The sequence below is a fragment of the Callospermophilus lateralis genome, chromosome 5 (assembly GCF_048772815.1).
Source record: "Callospermophilus lateralis isolate mCalLat2 chromosome 5, mCalLat2.hap1, whole genome shotgun sequence".
Lineage (NCBI taxonomy): Eukaryota > Metazoa > Chordata > Mammalia > Rodentia > Sciuridae > Callospermophilus > Callospermophilus lateralis.
In genome coordinates, this window is record NC_135309.1 from 100,054,705 (window position 1) to 100,081,023 (window position 26,319).

The 26,319-nt window shown below is 35.7% G+C and overlaps 1 protein-coding gene across 2 annotated transcripts in view; it reads left to right on the forward strand.

The window, feature by feature from the left end:
• The window catches only part of Edil3 (EGF like and discoidin domains 3), a 395,904-nt gene that overhangs the window by 345,897 nt on the left and 23,688 nt on the right, over positions 1 to 26,319 (forward strand). The window lies entirely within an intron of this gene.

The following is a 26,319-nucleotide window of genomic DNA, read 5'->3' on the forward strand; positions in this document are numbered from 1 at the left end:
ATTTCTATATAGTTTTTCCATCCTATTTATCTGTAAAGAAAAGTTGTCCCTGCTATATTTTGAAAGCAAGCCTCAGTCTCTGCTCTTGACCCTCTCTCCCATTTTTTTGGTCCACTTGTCTATTAAGCATGTTCTTGGATGCTAAAATATGCAGACATTATAATATTTTTTAAGATACAAAGATAACCAATATATGATTAGGGAACTTGAGGAGCTCAAAATCTTGCACAGGACAGGCATCTGTGAACAGATTACTTAAAACACAAGTGATATCTACTATACTGGAAGGACATGCTGAAGAGAATATAAGATGATAGCTAGGAACAAAGGCTCTAGAATCTGACTGTGACCCATATTAGTTCATATAGGTTATTTGAGACAATTAGAATAAGGCTTTCCACTGTGAGCAAATAAATTGTGAAGAAGTATTTCTATTTCAGAAGACCAATGAGAAAAGTGACTTCTCTTCTCCAGAAGCTGCAGCCACTAGAGGGTGTACAACTTGAGAATCAGAACCTGGGCAAAACACGAAGTCCATTTGTGGTTCATCTACCAGGGATTCTTTTATAGGATGAAATCTGAACAATGCAGCAAACTGGCCATGTAATAAATGGACTTGATGAGAACCTTGACTTAGTCACCTCAAGCTTCCTTAAGATCTCCTGACTTACAAAACTAGATAACAATGGAAATTTGCACAGAGTTTTATTAGGTGGATAGAATGAATATCTATTCCATTTCCTGATGCTTAATAAGCACTCAGTTAAAATTACTATTACTATTATTCTAGAGAGTAAAAGAGAAATAAACTCCACTTCAAAGTGAATGCCAAGAAAGACTTCCCAGAAATATGCAATCCTCATTTTATGTCCTCAAATAAGAATTTGAAAAGTCAGGGAGAAAATGGAAGGAGCAAAAGTATACAGACAATAGCCAAAATTCTTAACAAAGGTAGAGCATCCAGGAAAGACAGAAGTACAGAGACTTGGAGAATTTCACAATAGAACAGTTGAGGAAATGAGAGACACTGATTAATAAATTGCTTAGTCTTTTTTAAAAATATATTTTTAGTTGGATACAATACCTTTTTAATATATATTTATTAATATTTTATATGGTGCTGAGGATCAAACCCAGTGCCTCACATGAGCACTCCACCACTGAGCCACAATCCCAGCCTCAAATTGCTTAGTATTTTATGTTTGAGTTTCAAATGAATACCAAATGTAGATGTATTCATTTTGATATATTAATTGACATAATTTTAATCTGATTCAGTAATGAAATAATAAAAGTCAAGTAAAATTTATTCTACCCCTTATTCTATACCAGGCATTATGTCATATAAGAAAAACTTAGGGATATGACAGAGAATGTTTGGAAACCAATACATATTCTGTAATTGGTTTCTTTAAATGCTATAACCATTATGCATGGTTTTCAAAAAAAATCTTTAAAATATATGGGTTAGACTATTTTATTTTATTGTGCAAAACTTAACACTAAGAGGATAACATTTGTAGAAAATAATTACATATAGTTTTTATATAAGAGCAAGTTTGCAATTAGGGAAAACCTAATTTTGTGATATAATTTATTAAATATTATAGTTGTAATTCTTGTTTCTTGTTTGCATGTTTATCATATTTATTTTATGCCAAAGGCAGCAATGTATGAAAACAAGTTATACAGTATAAATTCAACTAGCAGATGTTAAAATCTTTCTTTAAAATAAATATTACTCAGTGATATTACTTCTGTAGTAATAATAAAAATAATAATTAAAAGAGATCATGTAGAAATGTAAAAATAATTAAAGAGGCTTGATTTTAAAACCCTCCAGACATTAGCTTTTGCTATGCCTGAGATCAAGCAGGGTTCTTAAGAAGCATCCAAAAATTGCCTATTTATCTGTTCCTTTGCATTCTTATTATTCATGTTTTTAGTTTAAACTGCAAAACTGAATAGAAAATGTCAGTTTTGCTAGAGAAATTTAGATAGACACTTTAAAAGAGTCTACTTCTCCTACTCCCACATAAAACTTAAAAACAAAAACAGATAGCTTAATTCTTTCCCTAGGAGTTCAAATATACTTCAGCTTTTTAAATTACAAAAGTATTTCAATCCTGTACACACAATAATATAATCAAATTTAGTAATTTAGCAAGTTAATATTGTATCATATTTTCAAATGCATATTTGTTTCAAAGTATTAAACACATGTATGTGTGTATACACGTGATCATGTGTGTATATATATGTGCATAGGTGCATGTATAAAATGCATGTCCCACATCATTGTTGATTATAGTAGCTTTTTAATGCATTTTGAAATAAGGAAAATGAATCCTCCAATTTTGTTATGTTTCAAGATTATTTTAGCTATTTTGGGTCAGTGGCAGTTTCTGCTAAGGAGCCAGTTGGGATTCTGATAGGAATTGTGTTGATTTTGTTGATTAACTTGGGGAATATTGCCTTTAACAATGTTAATAAGTCTTTTAATCCACAGTCATGGTATATATTTCTATTTATTTAAATCAGTCTTAATTTCTTTCAACAATTTTTACAGTTTTTAGTGTACAAGTTATATACTTCTTTTGTCAAATTAGTTCTGCAGATATTTGGGGGACTACACTAATTGAATGATTTTCTTTCTCTCTTTCTCTCTCTCTATAGATAGATAGATAGATAGATGGATAGATATAGATATAGTTGGACACAATACCTTTATTTTGTTTATTTATTTTTATATGATGCTGAGGATCCAACATAGTGCCTCACACATGATAGGCAAGAGCTCTACCACTGAGCCACAACTCCAGCCCTTGGAATGATTTTGTTAATCTCATTTTTGGATTTATCCATTATTAGTGCCCAGAATACAATTTATTTTTTGTATAGGGATTCTCTATCCAGTAAGCTTGGTGAACTCATTAGTGCCAATAATTTTTATAAAGGTTCATTTGGATGTTCTATATACATGATCATTCATCTGCAAATAGAGAAACTTATTTCTTCTCCAATCTGGGTGTCTTTTATTTATTTCCTAATTGCTTTGATTAGGAAGCACTTTATAGTGAAAAAGAATGAACTGTCTCAGCCAAAGCACCTTATTAAAAAAAAAAATCTTGAATTTAGCTAATACTTTTGGGTGATACAGTCCTAGGCTATAGGAATGAGGGAGTGGAAGAAGGTAGGAAAATAAATAAAAGGTTTGTAAGTATTTGAATTGGCTACAATTTACCCAAAAACAGCCAGTTGCTGAGTTGCTCAGAAAGTCTACAGTGAGGCTAATTGTAAAGGTCGGGCGACGGAGGAAGAGACCACCAAGAGACTGTCTCATGTAACAGCAAAGGGTTTATTGGGGGTCCAGCATGCTGGGGCTCAGAGCTCACTTGAATAGAGCAGAGAGAGAGAGCCCCAGGAACAGCTTAAGCAGAGCTTATATACTTTCCTTGGAGAGGGCAGGGACTTCACATACAGCATAGCCAATCATTGCACGGTTTCTGGGAGGGGTTGTATTCGTAGAGCAACCAGATGATCAGTGGGCATTTCCGGGAGTTGTTTTCAACTTCTACATGAGTTTCAGGTTCCAGGAAAACAGAACTTAATTATCTTACATTCTTAACCTTTTCATTCCCCACTTCTTTTTCTGACTACTTTTAATCTTAAAAGTAAGAAATCATAATTATTGAGGGGTATCACACTATTTCTGCCAGTGAGGCATATTGTTGTCTGATTACCATAAGTTTAACTTTTCCAATTTGAGCTTGGAGAAAGGAAACTACACGGTTGAGCAAACAGGGTCCTACAGTTAGCAATAATATGAGGATTATTAATGGACTGGCCAGAGCTGATAACAGCGTAGTTAACCAGGGGGACTGTGTGAACCAAGACTCAAACCATCCTTTTTGGGATTCTCTCTCTCTTTCTGACGCTCTTCAAGGCGTCTTCTTAATTTACTCATAGATTCTTTTACAACTCCAGTATGGTCGGCATAAAAACAACATTCTTCCCTCAATGCTGCACAAAGGCCCCCTTCTCTCATGAAGAGGAGGTCCAACCCTCGCCTGTTCTGTAAAACAACTTTAGAGAGAGAGGTTAAAGATTCCTGTAAAGCTGTGATGGAGGTTTCTAATGTCTTTAAGTTTTGGTCTATTGCTGCTTCTAATTGGGTCATTTGTTGTGTCCCATGGACCAGGGCAGTGGTTCTTGTGCCCACCCCTGCAGCAACTCCTATTCCTAATAGGATGGCTAAAGTGAGGGATACAGGTTCCCGGCGGAACCGGGTTGTATGCCCCCCTATTTGATCTTCAAACGAACCTGTCATGATAGAGCACACTGGGAAACATCTGCACCATTACACAATAATTTACAGAGCTGTTAAATACCTGGGCTGAAATGCAAGGAGTTAACCCTGAGTCACATGCCCACCAGGTTCCATTTTCAGGGGTAAGGAAACCCTGTGTGGTGCTATTTTTTTTTTTTTTTTTTAATCTGGGTACATAAGTGTTGTTTACTTTTAGGTGGGGACCCTAGACATAAGCCTGCCCTGGTTACTTCTGGGAGGGTTAACTTAGGATCTCCACCCCAATTACAGGAGGAACTCTGCGCTTTTACTGCATAAGTCCCATCAATTGCTATCCCTTCATAGTAGGGAGGAGCAGCGGAGAGACAGAGCCAACAAGAATGAGTGAGGTCTGGTTCTGTGGAATTCAGCACGGCAAAGGCTCCTTCAGTTAGCCCCCAGGGGGAGGGGTTGACTTCACTCTGGATTGGGGAAGTAAATGAAGGTGAAACTTGAGTAGTATGGGAAAGTGAAGGGATCCTAGTAGATTTAGGTTCCAGAGGTCTATGAGGCCCAATTCCTGGCTTGAGGGGATTGGGCCCTATGGCTAAGGGATTTTCTTTTCTTTCAAACGGGATAGTGAACCAAAGGCCAAAATCATATCCTGTGGTGTAAAATCGCATTCCATAGGTTTTTCCTGAAAGCCACGTCCAGATATTTTGGTTTCTTCCTTTGGAGGTGAAGGTTATATTTAGGGGGTTACATAGGCTACTTGTGTCACATGGAGTAGGGTCAGATAGTCCAGAAGTCCCCGCTTGGGGGTCCCATTTAAATAGGAGACATTGTTCGGGACTTAACATAGTATTATTTCTTCTTACCCGAATGAGATTATCAGGGGAGTTTGGGTTCCACCAGGCAGCCCCTGTATGCTCACATCCCCATGACTTACAGAAGAAGTCAGCTTCTCCCCCACACAGCTGTGACTGTTTGTGGCTTCAATAGTCCGCCGGGCAAACATAGTAATCTAGGCTAGCCAACCTGCATCTGGCTCACGTGTCCCTACATCCATAATGTTTGTTTCCATTATCTATGGTACGGAAGGGATTTAATGGAATTTTAGTGGGATTCTCTTCATCAGGGATATCCCAATAGGAAAGACCTATAGCCAGCTGACAAATGTCTGGGTGGAGAGATGGCCACCAGGTCCCTAAGGGGGCTGTATGCGAGATAGACCATACTTCTTGTACAGTAGGATTTGTGATCAGCCATCGCTGCTGAATGGGCTGATGAGGGTTAGGACTACTGGTGGTCAAGGGGAGAGTCCATAGCCCTATCCACACAGCGAATATGCAATTTGAGAGGGTTACCAGTCTTTTCCAGTTTCCAGCTAGAGTCTGGACAGGGCGCAGGCTTGAGATGAGAGGCATGGATCCAGGAAGCGATTCCGTCTACCTTTACCGCTGTAGGTGTTATAAGTAGCACCTGGTATGGCCCTTTCCAGTGGGGTTCCAGGGATGACACCTGATGTCGTCTTACGTAGACGAAGTCTCCCACTTGATATCGGTGTGGAGTCTTTTCGTCCCCAGGTTGGTAGGCAGTGGCCAGCTGTTTCCATAGGTATCGCTGGGTTCTTTCAAGAGCTTTAAGTCTGTCAAGCAAGGGGGTATGAAGGGAATCCTTAGGTCTTAGAGTTGGGGTTAGGTCCCTTACTGGAGGAGGGGCACCATAGAGAATTTCATAGGGGTGAGGTTACACAAAGAAACAGAGGGAGTATTTCTTGCATGAAACAGTGCATAAGGCCGGAGCATTGTCCAATCTTTTATGCAGGTCTCTAAGCTTAATTTCGTTAAGGTCTCTTTAATGGTTCTATTCATTCTTTCTACCTGTCCTGAGCTCTGGGGTCTATAAGCACAACGTAACTTCCAATTAATCCCCAGGGTCCTGTCTAACCCCTGACTTACCTGGGCCACGAACGCCGGTCCATTATTAGACCCTATTACCTTAGGCAGGCCGTATCTTGGAAAAATATCTTCCAGGATCTTCTTGACCACCATTTGCGCCATTTCTTTTTTTGTGGGGAAGGCTTCAATCCATCCTGAAAATGTATCTACAAAGACTAGGAGATATTTGAGTCCATACCTTGCTGGCTTAATTTCAGTAAAGTCCACTTCCCAGAATTGTCCTGGTCTGGTTCCTCTTAGGCACTTTCCTGCAGGAAGCTTGGAAGAGTAAGCATTAACCAATTGACAGACCCAACAGGCTATTGTTACCCGTTCAGCTATTTCCTTTTGCTGTAAGTCGGTTAGTGGAAAACTCTGTTCTTGATCCTTCAAGAATGCCTGCAGTTTCTTTGAACCAAGGTGAGTGAGTTGATGTACATTTTCTACTGACATAGTTAAAGCCCTGACTATAGGAGTTTTTACTGAAGGATTTAGAAATTCCACTTGGGGGCCTTCAGGGTTAAAAGTTATTCTGGCCCGGAGCTTGGTGAGCAGATCTCTGCCCATCAATGGAGCCGGGCATTCTGGGATTACTAGGAAGGAGTGATGGATTTTTCCTTTCCCCAGGTCCATGGTCCTTTTAGTTGTCCAAGCCCGATATTTACTGTCGTTAGCCCCTTGAATTAGAGACCTTTTATTTGATAGAGGGCCCAATGGGGCCTTAAGGGCTGAGTATACTGCCCCTGTATCCACTTCAAAGTTTACTGGGGTCCCCTCCACTTCAAAAGTTACCCTGAGCTCAGGGAGGGGATCCGAGCCCTGACTTTCCTAGTCATCCTCCAGAGTCAGAATGGCTGGCTGGTGTGGCTGTCTCTTTCTAGGACACTCTTTGGCCTAGTGTCCTTTTTCTTTACAGTAGGCACATTGATCTGAGGCCAGGGGTGGCTTCTGGCATGGGCCCAGGTATCCCTTCCTGTCTCTCTGTTTCTTAATTTCTGGCCTATTTGTTGTTGTGACCAGGACCTTAGTCAATGCCTTAGTCTGTCTTTTGCTTCTCTCATCCTCCCTTTGCTCCCTTTCTTTCTCCCTCCTTTATTCCTTCTCTTCCTCAGTTTCTCTCTTATAGTATACCTTCTCGGCTTCTCTGACTAAATCTCTCAAAGTCATATCTTGTAATCCATCTAAGCATTGTAACTTTCTTTTAATATCCAGGGCAGCTTGTCCAATAAAGGCCATTGTGACAGATGCCTTTTGATCCTCTGCCTGAGGATCGAAAGGAGTATATCTCCTATATGCCTCCATAATTCTCTCTAGAAACATAGAGGGAGATTCATCAGGCCCTTGAGTAATCTCTCTTACCTTGGCCAAATTAGTTGGTTGCCTAGTGGCCGCTTGGAGACCCACTATTAGAGCCCGGCAATAAGTGGACAGATGCTCCCTACCTTCAAAGGTGTTGGGGTCCCAGTTGGGTCAGTTCAAGGGGAAGTTGTGTCAGTCACCCATCTGGTCTGAGGATATTTTTTCTAGCTTCCAGGAGGATTCTCTCTCGTTCCTCTGTCATGAAAAGAGTCCCTAGGAGTTGTTGGCAGTCATCCCAAGTAGGCTGGTATGAAAACATCAATGACTCAACCAGACCTGTGAGACGGGTGGGGTCCTCGGAAAAAGGGGGATTGTTATTTTTCCAATTATATAGGTCTGAAGAGGAGAAAGGCCAATACTGGTAGGCTTGCATTTTTCCCCCATGGCCGTCGTCAATCATCGGCCCGTAGGGACAGAGGGGGAGCATCACGGGAGCTCCAGGGTTTTTAATCATTCGCCGCTGATGAGTTCCTTTAACCGGGCCAGCTTCCTCCAGGGGAGGAGGGGCTGTGTGTGCCACGGGGGAGTCATCTGGAGGGCGCTGGGCCGGCCTAGCCTCCTCCAATGGCGGAGAGGCTGAGTCAGCAGCAGGGGAATCACTTAGAGGGCGTTGGGGGTTGGGGGACGAGGGCAGGGGATAAGGAGGGGGAGGAGAGTCCAGTAGAGTCAAATCTTGAGACTCAGGGAGAACAGAGGGTGGAGGAGGAGGAGGAGCAGAGGGTTTGAGAGATAGAATCGTGGGGGAAGGAGTAGGTGCGGGGGCAGGGACAAGGAAAGGCTTCACCCATGGAGGAGGAGATTCGCAGAGGTCCTGAAAAGTTAAGATGTACGGCTGTTGATTTGGATGGCTATGTGGCCCAGGCTGAAAGACAATATCTCTGACTTTTTGAATTAGTGGGAAGTAGAAAGATCCTTCTGGGTGCTATCCAACTCCAAAGGTGGGCCATTCTGAGGCACAGAGAATCTGCCAGGTCTGGCATTTTACTGAAAAAGAAAGATTCTGAGCCCTTAAGCGGACTTTGGTCCAGTGATCAAGGGTCAGGGACAGAGGCGTTGAAGTGCTCTGTCCCATAATGAAAGATAAACAAACAGTGAAAGCAACGACACAGGACACAGACAAGACAAGACAATAAAGACAGACAATGGGCGTCCAACCCTGAGCCCAGGACTGAGTAGCCGGCAAAACCCGATGGGCTGGCAATACCGAATCCGAAACAAAATATCACCGAGTCGAGGAGACTATTGTTCTTCGATTTCCCGAGTCCTCTGGGGCATCCCCCAGGGACATGGCCTGTGGCTCTGTGACACGTCTGTCAGCCACCATCAGAGAGAGCTCACGCTCTTCACCGACAGCCACTTTGCCAAGCCCTAACCTGAAACCGGAAAGAGGTGCCTTACTTACCCCGAGAGGAGCCCGTTGGGGTCTTTAATCTGCCGCTGCCGGATCTCGGTGGGACCTCCAGATGTAAAGGTTGGGTGAGCGTTGGAGGAAGAGACCACCAAGAGACTGTCTCATGCAACAGCAAAGGGTTTATTGGGGGTCCAGCATGCTGGGGCTCAGAGCTCACTTGAATAGAGCAGAGAGAGAGAGCCCCGGGAAAAGCTTAAGCAGAGCTTATATACTTTCCTTGGAGAGGGCAGGGACTTCACATACAGCATAGCCAATCATTGCACGGTTTCTGGGAGGGGTTGTTTTCTAAGAGCAACCAGATGATCAGTGGGCATTTCCGGGAGTTGTTTTCAACTTCTACATGAGTTTCAGGTTCCAGGAAAACAGAACTTAATTCTTATATTCTTAACCTTTTCACAATGTTGGGGTGAGAGACAGAAAGGGAGTAGAGCATATCATCAACTGGCCTTTTTTCTTTTTTCTCCCAATAGAATCTTCATTTTAGGACATTAACAGTGTATTTCTGGGTTGTGGCATCTGATTCTTTTGTGGCTCTATTCAGGAGGTTTGTTGCATAACCTGCAGTGCATGACTTTATTAGGACCAGAAATGGTGAGATACTCTACCCTTGGAGTGTCAAACTGAGACACTAGAACCTCAATCTAAGCCTCTTTTCTAGGCCTCACCTGTTGGGACATTTGGCAGAAGTGTTAGAAAAAAATACGATGGTAGCAACATCTATGCAATAGTTTGAGCTGTTTTCTATGCTATCCCAAAATTAAGAATTGTAAATGTTCATATCTGTCTACAACTTGGATTTCCCAAGTTGATAGATTTATCTCTATTTTATTAATTTTAATCATGAATCATGAATGAATATAATCCCATTTAGTTATCAGTTCTTTCCTTAGACTTCAATTTCCCACAATTATTTGCTATGAAAACAATTTTACATTATTAGTAACATTATTGTTTCTGTCCCCTTGTAGCCACCTGTGAGGGCATATCCCAGGAATACACTAAGGGCAACCTCTGAATTAATGGGCATGTGCATTCTGAAGTTCATCAAATATTATTTTGTTTTCCAAAGTTGTCAAGCCAATTTGAATTTTCACCCATTATGTAGATTGTGTCTGTTGGGAGTCACCCAGGCTCCAAAGACTAACTTCCCCATCCCCCAAGAAGAGCCATCCAATGGTGAGCCCTGCTGGCTCACATGATCCTTACCCACCAATCAGAAAGCACCCCAGCCAACTGTCAAACTGTTCAACCATTAAACTGTCATAACTGTCAAACCACTCGGCTCTATAAATATGCAGAGCTGTTCCTCAATAAACGGGCATTTTCTCCTATGGCAAGCCTTGATGGTTCTTTCAGTGTCTATTCACCAGCCATTAATATAGTTGAACCTTTAGGCTTTGAATGAGAAAAAGAAGATAAGCACTATTTTAATTTTTATTTCTCTGATTACGTATGAAGTTTAGCTTTTCACTTGTATCTCTTTCTTCATAATTTATACTTTGTAATTATATTACTTATATACCTTTTGTCCACATTTTTTTCTATTGGTTTGTTTTTTTCTTTAAACAAATTAGAAAACATAACTGACAACTTTTGAGAGATATCTTCTCCCAGGTTCCAACTATTCTTTTTACTTGATTTTTTATGTGTTAGTTGTATGGAAATTTTCATTGTAGTTTGGTAAGAGGTGTCATTATTTAGTTTCAATTAAAAATTTCTCCTTCCTTGTTAGAAATACTAGCTTCCATATTCTCTTTAGAAATATTCAAAATCTTCCTTTTTGCCTTGAAGTGGTTTTGACTTCATTTTGGCTCATGGAGAAAAGGAGAGCTCTGATCCTTGTTTTCTGTATAAGTGGACAGTCTCTGTGGCATCACTCACTGGAGGTACTTCCAATGATTTTATGCTGCCATCTCTGTCACAAACCAATCTTGCAGATGACTCTGTTTTTCTCTTTATTTTGTGAGGATTGCCTGTGTGCCTATCCTTACAACTACATCACTGCTTAATTACTTAATTAAAGTAATTCACTTTAATTTTTATCTTAGGTGGTAAAATAAAAATTTGCCAGCTTGAAGTCTTTATTTTAGGTGGTAATAGTGCCTCACCCCGCACCCTATCATCACCACCAGCCATTCCTCTAATTGGATTTTCCTGGTCCTTCATTATTCCCCCATAGATTTGAGATCATTTGAGTACATTCCTCCAAAATACTAAGAAAATTTTGATGGTAAATATGCAAAATTTTGGAGTAATTAGAGGAAATAAGTATCTTTTTTATATATTGGGACTTTACTTTTATGAAATGGGCTATATCTTTTCATTCACTTAGGTATTTCAAAAGCATTGAAACTATTTTTTCACAAGGACTTGAATCTCTGGATAGATACCTAATCTATATGAGATTTGTTATTAGAGTGAATGTTTTTCTAGTTTGCATTTTCCGGTTGGATGAGGCTAGTAGATAGAAATGTTAATGATTTCTGCCTAATACTCTTGTGTCTAGTAACCTTATTAAGCTATTGAAGCAAATGGCTAAATTTCTGGCAAACTTATCCAAGAGAAGAAAATTTTAAAAATGGAAAACTAAAAAAATACTGATTAATTATAAAAATGTTAATATAAATATGCCAATAAACTTATAGTGCAACAAGAATAGACATTTTTATCAAAATGCATTAAAAAGTTGGAAAACCTGTATGTTCAGAGAAAAAAATAACAGCAACCAAAAATACCCTGAATAGTTCTATGAGCATGAAAGACATTGAATTTGGCTTCACAGTTTTAAAAACATATGCCCTCTGTTTTACACAAACTATGTCAAAGATGAGAAATAGAGGCAAGTTTCCCAGATTGTTTGGGAAAACATGACCTACTGGTACCCAACATGGGCAGGAAAGCACAGGGAAAGAGAGCAAAAAAGAGTAGCACTTGTGAACCTGATGTAAGCATCTAAAGCAGAAATTAATAAGGGAATCCATCAAACTTTAAATGTGTTTTCTGGTAGAGGGTAATTTTTTTCACAAGTGTGCATGAAAAGTTTTAAATTTAAAAAAATCTACTAGTGTTATTCACCAACTTATATAAAATTAAAGCTAAAGAGATAGTATCTTGATGATGATTGTGTAAATTGGCACAACCATTTTGGAAAATTGTCCTTATCTTGTGACATTAAGTATTTGTATACTCTCCAACTAAAGATATGACCCTTCTAGGTACATAATCAAGAAAAATATTTTAGTATATATATATCAAGAAGCAAGTATAAGAATGTTCATCACACTGATTTTAAAAGCCCAAATCTGGAAATCGTAAAATACATATGAGAAGGGATAAATGTATTGTATGTATATACACATATGGACTTTTATAAAGCAGTAAAAATAACTGGAATTTGTAACTATAAGAAAACATATGGAAGAATCTTAGTAATATAATTTTGAGTTTAAAAAGCAAGTCCCAGAAGATGCCTTTATGACATTTTTTATGCATTTTTAAAATAACTTAAAGCTAAATGTTGGTGTTTAACATTAAAAGTCATACCTGCACACTGTTTTAGAAGGAAGTATAACAATAAATAATACAGGATCAGGTAGTTTTAGTAGGCAGAAGTAGGATAGGGTGAAAGATTTGTGCATAACTGTTGTCAATGTTAGAGTTCTCAGATTGATGGGTGTTGATTTTATAGCTTTGATTGTGTATTAATTAATTGATTATAGAGAAACCTGCATGATTATCACAATATAAAAATACTTACAAATTTGATAGGATTCAACACCTATTTATGATTTAAAATTTTATAGCAAATAAATAATAGTAGAGAACATTCTTAACCTAACAAAATGTATCTATAATAGAAAACAACAATCTTAGACATATTAATCTGTTTTATTATTGGATTATTTCAAGTTATTTTTTCTGTCTTGAAAATATAACCCTATTGTTACAGTGACATGATAGTTTTAAAAAATGTGCTATTTGAGAATTATTCCTCAAAATTTACCTTTCAGTCATCTCAGCAACCAAGATATTTCTTGTTCTTGAAATATATTGTTGACACGGTGTTTTTGTCATTCTCTGTTACCTTTTAAAGAAAGCTTCACTCTACGTTAGAGTTGAAGGAAATGCATCCCAACACAAGGCCACATTTTCAGAACACAAAACACTAAAATGACAGCCAATGTTATATGTGGCCTCTGTTCTGAGTGTCTCCTCTCCTCTTAGGGAAAATTGGGACAGTCGTTTGTGTTGGGCCCATAGTGTTTCTGTTTAACATTGAGACATGTCAAAGTTATATTTAGATTCCTAAACTAATAGGTATTTCAGCATTTCTTGAAATGTGCCAGATTTCTCCAAGGTGGGAAGAATATATCAAAAAACATCTTTAGATACATAAAACTAGAAGCTCAAGAGACAGTGATTGATGAAAATGAAGAATTTTAATTTCTATTCTTGTTTTTCTGCTTCTTTGCTGATTGGTTCTTGCTGATTACAAAATAATTTTCTGATATACTTCTAGTGTCAGTGTAAGAATTTTTACATTATTATGTTTTTCTTTCTTTGAGTAGTATTTGAATTTAATAAAAATTCTTTAGATTTCAGGTTCTTTAAATACTTATATTTAAATACTATATTTATATTTTCTTTTTATGTTGTCTTTGATTATTTTTTAAATTGTATCTAAATGTCATTAATTTTGAGTCTAAATCCTTCAGTGGGATATAAAGGCATTCAACTGATAGGGATGTCTCAACAGAATCTATTTAAATTTACAAGTAAGCCCTCAGTGAAGTGAACTATAACTTGGGAAGTTTTTAATATCTTGACTATATATGCAAAACGAAAAATAAGTTCAATATAATGAGTTTGTTTCAAGTGATTTATTAATTCCATATCTAATTTAAGACTGCAGTTTATGAGCTATTTTATAGTAATAGAAAATATAGTGCATGAATAGTTTTAGAGTTAAATAATGTGATCTTAAAAGTATGAGGTTGTTTGGAACTGATTGCACAGGGAAATTAGCCCTTGTGTAAGTTCTGAGACAAGCATATATTCAAGAGTCCTATAAGTGCAATGCCATTTCTCACCAGAAGGAAAGAAGAAGCATCTTATTTTTCACATGCAGTCAAGAGCAACATATTTTATAGAAGTTATACACCATATATTTGAGCTAGAATGTTATAATTGTTAGCCACATACCCTTTGGGGGCTTTATTATAGATGGACCTGAGCCACATTGTACATAGGATTTATTTAAAATATGGTCATTAGATTGTATTCAGATTTTTTTCATCATTCAGTCCCAGTTTTATATTCCACTGCTTAATATGCTTGAAAGGCTTTGGATACTGTATTAAGAAGTAAATACAGGAAATAGAAATTGAGACCTAAAAGAGCATTTTGATGACATCAGAGTTTTAAGAATACGATGACTGCTCTTTATTTTCACTAGGAACCGGGAGAGGGGGAACAAGGAGGAGACATTAGCATCAATAATAGCAGAAGAATATAGATATTCATACAATATATAAATTAATATTTGTGTACATAAGTAAAAATGTTTATTTTATGGATATTGAATAAGAAAATCTACACCGTGGCTTTTAGTGAGTTTGTAAGACTACAGATAAAATTTGTGGTAACTGAAGGACTGAGAAACTAGATAGCCCTACAAGATCCTCTGGAGCCCGATTGTCTTTCTTATATGAATATTAGTACTCACAGTACTATTGACAACAGATTTGAATTTAAATAATTTGTATTGCTTTTATCCATCCTGTATATGTAATCTTTCTTAGGACAAAATACTATGTCTAGAGGTCATCTTTTGGGGCAGCTCCCTTTCCTATGTCAATGGATCTCAATACTATAATCTGCAGGTACTTCTACACCTGCTGAGTTTTCTCTCTCTTCTCTCCAGGCTCTTCAGAGCTCTGTGCTGGTCTTGTGATTTTGGGCTATTAACATTGATGGTGCATTTTTCTAAAGTAGTATAAAGCATTTACCTTATAGCTGATCCTGAAAGGCCATGCCTTTTCCACTTCCTTTTGTAAGGTCAAAGGGGGAAAATGTTGCAGCTAGGTCTCTTTGCTCAGTTTTTGTTGGTTTAACTTAAAATTCAATCACCATAAGCACATATGTATTCAGTTAAAATTGCAAATTCTAGCATTATAGTTTGCTTGGTCTGAAGAAGTGGTATACAGGACTTTATGTATGACTTTCAAATAGTGGGAATGTTTAAATTTTATAGCAATATAAAATGCATAGTTCCTGCAGCAAGCATGACATACAGACAATGAATGTTCTGTCAACTTCCCTACATTTTGAGAGCTCCTTACTATTTAGTGATTTGATGTTGTAGCACACTTCATTCTTACATGTTTGCATTCAACATGTTGTTATCATTTGTTTATTTGTTACAAAGCAAGATGTATGTAGTTGTGCACATTCACAAATATATTTGTATATAGAAGATTTTTCTTTGTCAATGTCAGCTTCTAAAATATATCATGGCTATACAAAATACAATGCATTTGATAAAATTATATTTAATGAAGCAATTTTCAAAGATATATTCAAACAGCTTTTCAAGTATAAATAACAGCCAAATTCTGGTTACTGAAATGCATGCAAGTTGATCCACAGTTCACTTTACAAAAGATGCTAACATAATGCTTACTTGGGTAGTGCTTACACTATGCTGTCAAAAAGGCTAGATAGGACTGGGGATGTGGCTCAAGCGGTAGCGCGATTGCCTGGCATGCGTGCAGCCCAGGTTCGATCCTCAGCACCATATACAAACAACAATGTTGTGTCCGCCAAAAACTGAAAAATAAATATTAAAATTCTCTCTCTCCTCCCTCCTCCTCTCTCTCTTTTCTCTCTTAAAAAAAAAAAGGGCTAAATAACAAACTGTATCATTGCCTACTTAAAGGCTATGTTATTGTTTTCTAAGTCACATGAAATTATTTACTGATGATAATTTTTTTTCTGCTCCATTTGGGCTTTGGTTCTGCTGTAATTAACCCATCTGAATAAACCTTATTGTATACCATCATTCTCTTTAATCAGAGAGTTGTATTAATTATCCACTAACGAATTGGTAATGACCCTATCAAATATAGACTAATTCACATAGTCACCACCCTGAATTTTTATTCATGGAATAAGTCAAGATTTCCAGCCTAATCAAAATCAGTCTTGAGAGGTAATTAAAGAAAATATGCTAATTCTGCCCTCCCAGGTTGATCTTATTTTTGATGAACTTAGCAGAAAATTACTTTCAGTCATACCATGAAAAACATACTATTGTTTTCCCTAAGAGTCCTGAAAATTTTATGTTTTTTCAACATGTTTCAGTTTTTTAAATTTCACTTTGACCTGTATTTTCTTAGATTCAACATATACTTTTTTTTAAATTTAGATTTGTTATATATGACAACAGAATGCATTACAATTCATATTACACATATAGAGCACAATTTTTATATCTCTGGTTGTATACAAAGTAGAGTCACATCCTTTTTGTTTTCATACATGTAATTAGGGTAACAATGACCATCACATTCTATAGTCTTTCCCACCCTTATGACTCCCCCTTTCTCCCCTCCCCTTTTCCCCTTTGCGTGATCTAGAGTTCATTTAATTCTCCCCCACCCTCCCGCAGCATATTATGAATCAGCATCCTTAAATTAGAGAAATCATTTGGCATTTGGTTTTTTGGGATTGGCTAATTTCACTTAGCATTATATTCTCCAGCTCTATCCATTTACCTACAAATGCCATGATTTTATTTTTTTTAATGCTGAATAATATTCCATTGTGTATATGTACCACATTTTCTTTATCCATTCATCTATTGAAGAGCATCTAAGTTGGTTACACAGTTTAGCTATTGTGAATTGTGCTGCTGTAAACATTGATATGATACTATAATATGCTGATTTTAAGTCCTTTGAGTATAAACCCAGGAGTGGGATAGCTGGGTCAAATGATGGTTCAATTCCAGGTTTTCCAAGTAGTCTCCATACTGCTTTCCATATTGGTTGCACTAATTTGCAGTCCCATAAGCAATGTATGAGTGTGCCTTTTCCCCACATCCTCATCAACACTTATCTTTTTTTGTATTCTTAATAGCTGCCATTTTGACTGGAGTAAGATGAAATCTTAGAGTAGTTTTGATTTGCATTACTCTAATTGCTAGAGATGTTGAACATGTTTTCATATATTTGTTGAGATTGGACAATAGCTAGCTGGTTAACTTGATGTCAATTTTAGTTATTTTTAACTACAATTATTTGGGGATAATATTTCAAAACAATTTAAAATAATTTTTAATAAAATATTGCACAAAGATCTGCTCATCATGAAAAAAAAAAGAGAAAACCAAGTACTTTTCCTTTGATGCAGTTACAATTTAAGTACCTCAATACAAGGGTATTAGATTTATAATATTATTTTCTCAAATCCAAATGTAATTTTGGCTTTTTATCTTTAAACTTCTTTGAAATTTGGTGAGATGATCTTGATATATGGACTTTCAGTTAGAATGACTTTCACACATGGTTGAATTTTCTTAAATGTTTTCCTAAGAACTACATTTGGAAGCTTCCTCTGTAACTGGGGAAACTGAACTGAGTTTAAGTTCTCCTGTATTGAGGATCTGAGTACATCACATCCTTTTAACTTATTCAGCTTCTTGGTTGGGATCATTGAAGCCTTTATTTCCCTTCCAAATTCCTGAGGCAGGCACACAAATGGATGGGCATCAGGAAGCCCATTGGTGACTGCCTGAATCTCTGCAGAATCTCCGGCAACCACAGTGGGGAATTCTGACATCTCAACAAGAAAAACAGCGGCCCAGACTCAGAACACAGTGTGCTAGAGCTTTAGTGGTTACTTTACTACCAGAAAAACCCATGCCTGGACCAGTGCTTCGTCTTCCAATGTTCTATCAAATCAGTTGACAGAGAATACACCCTTCAGTAATATTAACCTGGAAAAAGGAAAAGGAAAATGTGTTGGATTCATTAACTCACAAAATTATAAGATATGATACTATTCATTTAATATATATTTACTGAAACACCTCAATTACATGGTGAACAACATAAAGTAAGTTTCCCACCCATGTAATTTTACACCTTGACAAAAAAGACTAGTAATAATATAAGTGATTTATACAGTACAGAAACAGTGAGTGTTCAGTTACTCTAACAAAATCTCCTTTGAATAAGCAATGCTTCAAGTTTTGTATGTCAAGAAGATAAGTAATCTTTTCTATATTTGGAAGAAAACGGGAGTAGAAGAGAATTGTTTTTCAGACCAGCTTTAGTTGTATTGCCAGACACCGAAGAAAGCCAGAGGCAGTGCTGATACTTAAAATCTGAAAAAAAATCATTTCAACTGCCTGGTATATGATGAGGGGTCAAGGGGAACCCAGATGGACAGTGTGTGTCAAACACCAGGACTCTTTTTCCCTCTTCAAATCAAGTACACAAAAATAAAGATTGTTTATAATATGTTTACAATATGCAGTACAAAAAAAGAGTGGGAATTATTCTAAAGATATGAAGAAAAGCTATGAAAATGGAAATTTTTCTACAGAATGAGCAAATTATTAGAATATATAAACATATTTTTTATAAAATATTTTATGGAAAAATTAGAAAATATGGAAGAAATATAATAATATTTTATTTAAAATGATATTTTATTTTCCATAAAATAATGGGAGGTGAAATTCAAGATTAGGGAGGTATCTTAGAAATGTGTTTCAAGAAAATTTTAAAAATTTAATTGTATAATAAAAGAGAATAAAATCATGGCATTTGCAGGTAAATAGATTGAGTTGGAGAATATAATGCTAAGTGAAGTTAGCCAATCCCAAAATACCAGGTGCCAAATGTTTTCTGATATAAGGAGGCTAATTCATAGTGGGGTTCAGAGGGGGAGCATGGGAGGATTAGATGAATTCTAGATAGTGCAAAGTGGTGGGAGGGAAAAGGAGGGGGATGGAGGTAGAAAAGATGGTGGAATGAGAAGGACATCATTACCCTAAGTACATGTATAAAGACATAAAGACACAAATGATGTGACTATACTTTATATACAACCAGAGATATGAAAAATTGTGCTCTATATGTGTAATATGAATTGTAACACATTCTTCTGTCATATACAACAAATTGGAATAAAAATAAATATATTTTTAAAAATGTAAGTATAGAAATTACATTACTAAAAATAAAACTTATAATATTGAGGTCAAATCAATAAACTTTGAGAATGTAAGGGAGAACAATAAAAAATGAAAATGATGAGTAAGAAAATATTTTAAATACAAGAACTCAGAAGAAAGGAAACAGTTTCTGGATAATTGGCTTTCAAGGGTTAGAAAGCAGGCTGGGATTGTGGCTTGTAGGTAGAGCATTTGCTTAGCACATTTGAGGCACTGGGTTTGTTCCTTAGCACTTCATTAAAAAAAAAAAAAAAAAAAAACCTAAAGAAAATAAAGAAAAAAAAATGGAAGAAAGAAAAAGAAGCAAAGGAATATTTTAAGTGTAGTTTGTGGTGCATGCTTGTAATTCCAAAACCTTAGGAGGCTGAGGCAGAAGGATCAAGGTTCAAGTCCAGCCTGATCAACTGGAGACACTGAATCAAAATGAGAAATAAAAAGGTCTGAATATGTAACACTGTGATACAGTTCCCTTGTTTCATTCCCTTATATAGCAACAAATTTAGATAGATGGAAGGAGAGAGAGGGAGAGAGAAAGACTGAGATTCTGACAGATGAAGATGAATTATACTGTTAATTTCAAGAATAAAGAACAAATTTCACAACAATCCACTAAGTAGGGGGAAACAAGACAAAGTAGATTATTAAACAAATACTGTTGAGAAGATTCCATTTTTACATTAAAAATGTGACATGATCTCATATCACATAAGATGTATGAATAAAACCAAGATGATTCAGATGTTAAAGAAGGAAGAATGAAAGAAAACCTAAGAGGAAATTATACAAGAATATGTAAATAATTTTTAACTGGCCTAATTAAATAGAATGTCTTTTTAGCCACTCCAAAAAATGCAATTCCAAAAGAAGTGATAAATTTTAGTAAAAAATAAAAAAAAATATATTTGTGTCGAAAAATAAATTACATATCAAATTAGGGGAAAATACAACAAATATAATAGGAAATATGTTGACTACATATAAATAGTCCTTTAACAAGAAAATCTTTACTCCAATAGATAATAGATAAGGGGCATTACAGAAACTACATCTGTTTATATTGTTAGAATGAACAATCAAAAAATTTAAATTAGAGAGCAATATTCTTGATGAACATAGTTGCAAGGTGCTTAACAAATTACTTGCAAATCAGATTCAGCAGCACATTAAAAATGTCATCATGATCATTTGGTTTCATCCCAGCTGATTTCCAAATGGATAAAACTGGAACATCATGTTAAGCAAAATAAGCCAGACTCAGAAAGACAAGTTTTGCATGTTTTTTTTCCTCATATATAAAAGCTATAGAGAATAAAAGAAAAAACTAGAGAATAAAAAAGCTATAGAAAATAAAAGCCTTAGGATAGAGAAATGCAATCAGAGAGAGGAGGCAGGATAGATCAATGGGAGAAAACAGGGAGTGAAACTGATTGAATTATGTGCATAATGAATGTGTCAAGATGAAACCCATTATTCTGTATAATTAATGTGCAATATTTTTTAATTTAACAAACATCAAGTGGAGATTGATAAAGTAAATTTTATATCTAATGCACGCATATAAGTTTAGCCACACATATTTGTATAGCCATTTGTATAGGACTACATAATTACTAAATAATTACAAATTATTTGTATGCAAAATATACATGGGAAGTGAGAAAACACACTAAATTTCAAAACCACATATGTAATGTGATCTAAATTTATAGGATATATGGAAAAATATCTAGAAATAAGTATATAAAGCAATTAACTGGAGTTAACTGAATAGTAGAATGACAACTAGTTTTAAGTGTATTCCTGATTATATCTGTGTACCAACTAATATTTTCATGTTTAAAAATCTTATTTTTATTTCTTTAAAAATGGCCTTTGATCCAGTGACTTTAATTCTTTGAATTCAGTTTCTAGGAATAAAGAGATATATGTTCAGAATGAGAAGACTAGGATTTTATGAGACTATTGATTGTAATGGGAAAAAAAATGAAGTTTGGGACAAGAAATGTTTTTCATTTTTAAGAGCAGGAGTATGGAAAATTCTCAAGATGACTTTTAGAATAAGAAAAAATTTGAAATATCATAGAAAATTAGTGAAATGTTAAGAGAGTAAATAATTGCCTACAAATGTGGATGAGATGTGTAAATAACATCTGATAACCAATAATATTTTTCAAATACTGAGAATTATAAATTTATCTAAAAATATATATGAACAGGGCAAAAACGTTGTTTCTGATGGGGAGACAAAGGTTTTGTTTTTTAAATTTCTGTATTTTAATTTTTCCTATGTAACATGAATACATTCACCAGGTAAGATAAAAAATTATAAAATATAAAATCCTCATAATTATGCTCCCATTCTCAATACAAATATGCAGTTACACTACTTATATGACTCTAAATAAGTCCTTTTGAAAAGTTAGTCATTGTGAGCTGAAAGCAACCATAGCTGCAGCTCTGGTTGACATATAGCATTGTCCCATGTTGCAGTTGCAGTGGTTAACTATGAAATTATCTCAAGTTTGAGTCCAGGGCAGAAGATACCTGAATATTTGGAATGGCTACAATATGCCCTGTGTTCTACAGAATGCACTACTGAATGATCACCTGAGCAGAGAAAGTTTTCAGTAGTGTCATGTATGGCTTCACATATAAAAAGTACACCCTAAAACATTAATAAGAGTGAAGCCTCTGCATCCTTTGAAAGGTTGTTTTGTGGTATAATTTTGTTTGCTCTACTTTTAAAGATATGATGTGGTGAAAAATTAGAAAAAGCAATTGCTATTTAAAATTGTTAAAAAATAATGTTGGGGAATTTAAAACTTTTTCAATAAAGGGAAGAGTACAATAATGAGCTTTAGAATTCTTGTATTAACAGGACTTCAGAATAGTTTAAGGATTATAAACCTTAGAAACTCAATATCAAATCAGATATAGGGGCTAAACTATAGCTCATAATAAGTTTAGCACATTAGCCACTTGGCCTGCAACAATATACTTTGATAACCCACAATATTGTCCAAACTCCAAGTACAACTATTTTATGTCTTAAATATAATTGAGATTATGTGCAATTGACCTATTTACTCTAAAGGTTAAAATATTTGTTTATCTAAACATTTGTCCTATAACTCAATTTCTTAATATAGTTTGTCCCTCTGTATCTGTAGGTTCTGTATTTATGAATCCAACCAAATGTGGATTGATAATACTTGGAAGGGGGTGATTGAATCTGTGCTGAACATATAGAGATTATTTTTTAAACCATTATTCCCTGAAAAATACTATCTAACTCTATTTACTTAAAATTCAGAATGTATACATATAATAAATGACCTAGAGATTATTTTAAATAATCTCTGGTGGATATACATAAGTTATATTCAAATATTATTTCTTTTTATATAAGGGACTTGAACATCTACAGATTTTAGCATCCACAGCAGGGTCCTGGAACCAATTCCCCTTAGATACCAAGGGATGACTGCAGTAGATAATTATATTAGCTTCAGTGTTATTTCTCCCTAATGAGTTAATTTTACAAAACTCCAGGAAGTTGTGAAATACATAATCCAAGCTAAATTACATAAAAGCAAAAACTAGAGCACTTTAGATGCAGCTGAGTTGCACATTTCTGTAATAAATCTCTTCAGCTCTGTTCACTTTTCTTGAACACCTCTATATCTATATTGCTTTTTATTTTCCTCAACCCTTTAAGAATTTCTCCATAAAAAACAAGTAACTCTTTCAACCTTCCATATCTTTTTCCAGGGAGACATTGTCAGGGTGCTGTGCAGATTTCTGAAATGCAGTTTATCATGATCTTTCTCTAACAAATGCTTGCAGATGTTCCACACCATTTTTCTAACTTTGACATGCTCCAAAATAATTTATGCTTTGGTAAAACAATATTATGGAGTTTTATAACAGCAAATATTCCTACATAACCCTTATGCAATGTTTTTGTTTACTTTAAGTCATTCAAGTCTTTCTCAATAAGTGTTCCTCCCCTCTTACTATCATTTCTGTAATTGGAGTGAAATAAATCACAATATATTCTGGAACCAAATTTTCTCTTTTAATATTAATTTAGAACCATTTCCTATTGAAGTACAAATCAATATTCAAATAGAAATATGAAAGATGTCATAAAAATTTTTATTTATATTTTATAAATAATGTAACTAATACATGAGAATTTGAACCGTTTTAAATTTGATCTACTTTAAGAACAGGTGAAATGATTATCTTTTTGTACATCTTGAGAATATAATCAGAATATATTATATCCAGAAGTTGATTCCAAAGCAATTCCGCTACGCCTTTTCCTTTTTTTCTGTATATTTCTAACAAGGTTGTCTCAGTCTGATACTAGATTCTTTCTTCAGTTTTATTTCAGCTTGTCATCAAAGTTTCTTACTTATTGTATTTTATATATTTAATAAATGTTAACTCTTTTTATACTACAAAAACTCTTATCCTCATATTTATATACATATATATAGATATAGATTTTTTTTTAATGAGGAAATTGAGATGTAAAGAAGTAGAATAGTTTGCCCAAAGGCATGTAGCCCTTTCAGGACCCCACACCATGCAGCTCCTTAGAGTAGGCTGACTCTCAATAATCAAATTCCTAAAGACTGGACAGAACTTTTAGCTAGTTACTTTTACTAGTAAAAATTCATGTATACAGCTAAAATAGCAAGTTTCCTTTATGAATAATGTAATTTCACATGGGAGTATTGGAGAAAGGCAGCTGCATTATTACATGCTATTTTCCTTATCCATAGACTGGGTCTTCATTGTGGAACATACTTAGGAAGCAGCTTTAGCCCAATCCAGCAGAACATTTATTGAGGATCTGTTACCTATAAGATACATTATAGACCCAGACATGAAATGCAGTACTCTGAGCCAACACAATGCCCTAAATAACCTGTTCTATTTGAGCCAAATTTCAGGATATGAGTGTTTAAAACAGCAGAAGGTAACTTGTCCAGAATATTTGTAGTTCAGCTTTAACTTAGAAGATCTATTAGAGGTCAGGGTTGTCCGAGGCCAAGGGCAAGTGTTAGGTTCTGAGAAATGGCCTTCTCTGGAATGATACTACATGCTGAACTCTGGGGTTGGAGCATGTCTCAGGGTCCGCTCTGTACATGCCCTCTCAGCAACCTCATGTTATGTGTGAGTTGCTGATTAATTTTATACTGAAAGAAGTGCTTTGCTGAGATCTTGTATTTCAAGTTTAATGTGGCAAATTTTAGGACAAAATCCAGCTTGAAACAGATTGCTGCCTATTTAAGCAGAGAGGCTAGGTTAACTGGTACAAAAAAGAAAAACATTTCTAGATCAAAAAAAAAAAATTGGAGAAGGGGAGCAGTTAGGGGAGAAAAACATATCTGCTGGAAAGAGCCAAGATACACAACTTGGGAGAAAACATCTCCACCCAGCAGGAAACCCAGCTGAAGGCAGAACCACCACAGGAAAGGAGATGAAGGAAGACTCCTCCTTGCGTCATCTGAGCTCAGGATTCATGGACATTTAGGCTGAAGAATTCAGCCCTGGGTTGTTCATATCCGTGGTGTCACTGAGTTTCCTTTGATGGAAACACAGTGACTCAGAGTTCTGTGAGATGATTTTATTTATTTGTTATTTATTTATTTTACCACTGGTTGAGTGTCAGCAACATGAAGAATATTGTAAAGAATAGCAGCTTTACCTGAGAATCTCTCAGCAATTAGATTTGGATTTAGGACAACAAAGCAATCAATATTTTAAGCCCAGACAGCAGAAGAACACAGAGGAAATTCATGATTAAACATAGAACTCTCCTAATAGTGTAAATCCAGGGTTGTTTTTGTTTGTCTTAGACTTGCTGTCAGTTTGATGAGTGTGGTGATTCTTCAGAAATTTCTAAAGTAGTTACAGAGGATGGAGAAAAACAATCATTGGATGAAAATGTGATTCACTACCTGGAGAATACATATGTATGATGAGCCTTTAAAGCAGAAAGCCATAGTTTGCAATCTGAGATTCTTCCTTTCTCTTTATTCACTGCTTATCTTCAGATCACATGTTACATTACTTCTATAGGCATCTACTACCTCATATGGAAAGAGGAGATAATATCTCATTTTCCATGGTCCCTGAAAGGATGAAATTAGGCACATAGAAAATTACACTTGGTACAATGTTTGGTATCAACCATTTCCTTCCCAGGATATCATAATTTTGCCAACCTGCACTGTTGTACAGCACATGATATTTTAGATGGTACGACACATATTTGGAACACAGGAAAATATATGTTCTCTTCGGAATTATTTTTATTAAAGCATTAAATGTAGTTATCTACCTTAATTTGTGGTATTTTTTGAGCTTAATATTTTTAATGCATGTTCAAAAAAATGAGCAAAAACCTCCAGGTGAACTTAAAAGTATTACATTACAGGCAGTGACACATTAGAAACTTTTTTTTTCATATTTATACTGATGGCACCTATGCAACTAAATATGGTCTTATTCTGTGCATTTCCCCTAGCTCTCTGTTCTCATTTATGGCCTACATCTGACCCATGGTAGTCTATTTATGGCTACCTTACATTTGACAGGATGAAGGATCTGAAATAGAAACAAAGGACATAGTAGTTGAAAGCACCAAGGTCACACACATGGATGGTCTCATGAGAGTTAAAGATGATAAGATCACGGATGTAGCATGGCACTTAGTGATAGGAAATAGGTGGAAGTAGACAGCTACTACTTGATGAAAACAGATGTATAGATCAAGGGACACAAATAAAACCAAAGGTAACATTCTTTCAAGAGTTGTCCTATGAAAAACAAAGCTTCTTAGATTCATTTGTTAGAGTTATAAAATATAAGATGCAAGAAAGAATGAGAGAATGAAAATAGGAATTATTAAACTATTAATATTGTATACTCTTCTTTGATGAAAACCATCCTTTTTTTGCATTTCAATTATATTTTCACAATGTTAATGCTGACTAAATTGACCTGGTTCTCATGTCCTATATGTTTTGCAGCGGGGGGGAACACTGGATAAGAACAGATC